This window comes from Rousettus aegyptiacus, unplaced genomic scaffold (assembly GCF_014176215.1).
Source record: "Rousettus aegyptiacus isolate mRouAeg1 unplaced genomic scaffold, mRouAeg1.p scaffold_m13_p_3, whole genome shotgun sequence".
Lineage (NCBI taxonomy): Eukaryota > Metazoa > Chordata > Mammalia > Chiroptera > Pteropodidae > Rousettus > Rousettus aegyptiacus.
Genome location: NW_023416306.1, coordinates 150,000,970 through 150,002,677, shown reverse-complemented (window position 1 = coordinate 150,002,677; position 1,708 = coordinate 150,000,970). Strand labels below are relative to the sequence as shown.

The window sequence follows — 1,708 nt, the reverse complement described above, 5'->3', positions numbered from 1 at the left end:
CAGCACCATCCATCTCCATAATATTTTTATCTTCCCAAATTGAAACTCTGTACCCATTAAAGAGGAATCCCCTTGTCCCCTCCGCCCAGCCCCAGCCCCTAACAACCACCATTCTACTTTACGTCGCTATGAGTTCGCCTACTCTAGGTACCTCATAGAAGTGGAATCATACAACATTTGTCCTTTTGTGTCTGGTGCATATATATATAATATATTTTTTTAGATTTTATTTTCTTTAATTATACCAAAGAAGACTACAGTTTAGTTTATAAACCTGCAGTTAATGGTGACCCTACTATCCAGCCAGTGTAACTAAAGACAGTTACGAAATCTGCAAAGAAAACTAGAAGAGACTGGGACAAAGAGGCAGCATGAGCCCGGTAAGCTGGTATGCATTCCTACATTTCAGCTAGGGGCAGAATTACTGATTGCTTTCCTTATTGACTTGAACCAAGTGTTTCTTCCAATAATCTTGTCAACAGTTGCATTCCATTGTTTGTAGTTAAATACAAAAAAATTGGCCCTCATCATAAAGTCACATTTTCCAGAAGTATTGTACGTACAGTACATTCAGAATCACTGATTGCTTTCTTTTTGGTCTTTTTTTTTCTTGAACGTGTTGGTGTTTGAGTCACTTGTGTTTCTTTTATGCCAGTTAAGTGCTATTTGAAACTATTGCATTATCTTTATCAACACTCGTTTCAGCCACTTCAGATTTTCGTTTCTCCAAAAATGTTGCTGTACAAACTGCTTTGGGGGCCTTGCTGTCCAGTCTTCTCAGGAGTGTTAGGACTGACTGAAATCTCTTTTTTCTTCTTGGATAAAGCCTGGCTATTTGCAGATTTTTGAGGATCAGTGTTCAAAGTATTTTTTCCCCTTTTTATATAAAAACAGTGAAGGAAAATTATAATCAATTCCTTTCTTAGCTAATCTCTTCCCGAGTAATTTTTCTTTCTTTTTAAATCACTCCTTCATCTGTAGCTTTTGAAGTGTCCAGGTCTAATTATATTTTACTCCTAGATATGATGGCTTCTTAAATGGAACATGCCACTCTCTAAAAAGTTTCTCTTGTACTTTCTCAGATGGCATAACATGACACTTCAAGAGTCTTTCACCAAAAAGGTAGTTAGTTGTTCATTGTTTCAGCAACTATCTTGGCAACATCTTCAGATTCAAGCTCCACTAAGGCATAGCCTTCGCTAGTTCCAGTTTTTTGTTTTTTGTTTTTTAAAAACTTCTGGACAGTCCGAATCTCATATAACAATGCCAAACTGGGAGATGTGTGCTCAGAGCTGGGTTTTGTAAAGTGCTGGAGGTAGGTGGCCCACATAGATGACTCCAGGAGTAAGTTTTTTCACCCTTGCTTTTCTATTGCTTGGTTGCATAGCACAGAATCAGAATCACCTCCTTGTGAAACTTGGCCACCTCCTGCAGGTTCAGGAACAGGAGCGGCTTGGGAGGGCCTGCAAATGCTGCCAACAGCATCGACCAATTTGGGGAGAACTGACCAACAGCATCCAAGCCTCGAAGCTCTTGGCATATCTCACTTAGTATGTTTTCAAGGTTCATCTGTATTCTAGCATGTGCCAGAATGGTTTTTTTGTTTGTTTGTTTTGTTTTTTTTTTTTTACGGCTAAATATTCCACTGTATGTATGTGCCGTGTGTATTATAAAAAATAATATAAACAGTACCACTTTAAACTGGAGT

At 38.3% G+C, this 1,708-nt stretch overlaps 1 pseudogene; it reads right to left on the bottom strand.

Moving 5' to 3' along the window:
* Positions 1 to 527: 527 nt before the first annotated feature.
* Positions 528 to 1,485, bottom strand: LOC107508236 (annotated as a pseudogene).
* Positions 1,486 to 1,708: the final 223 nt, after the last annotated feature.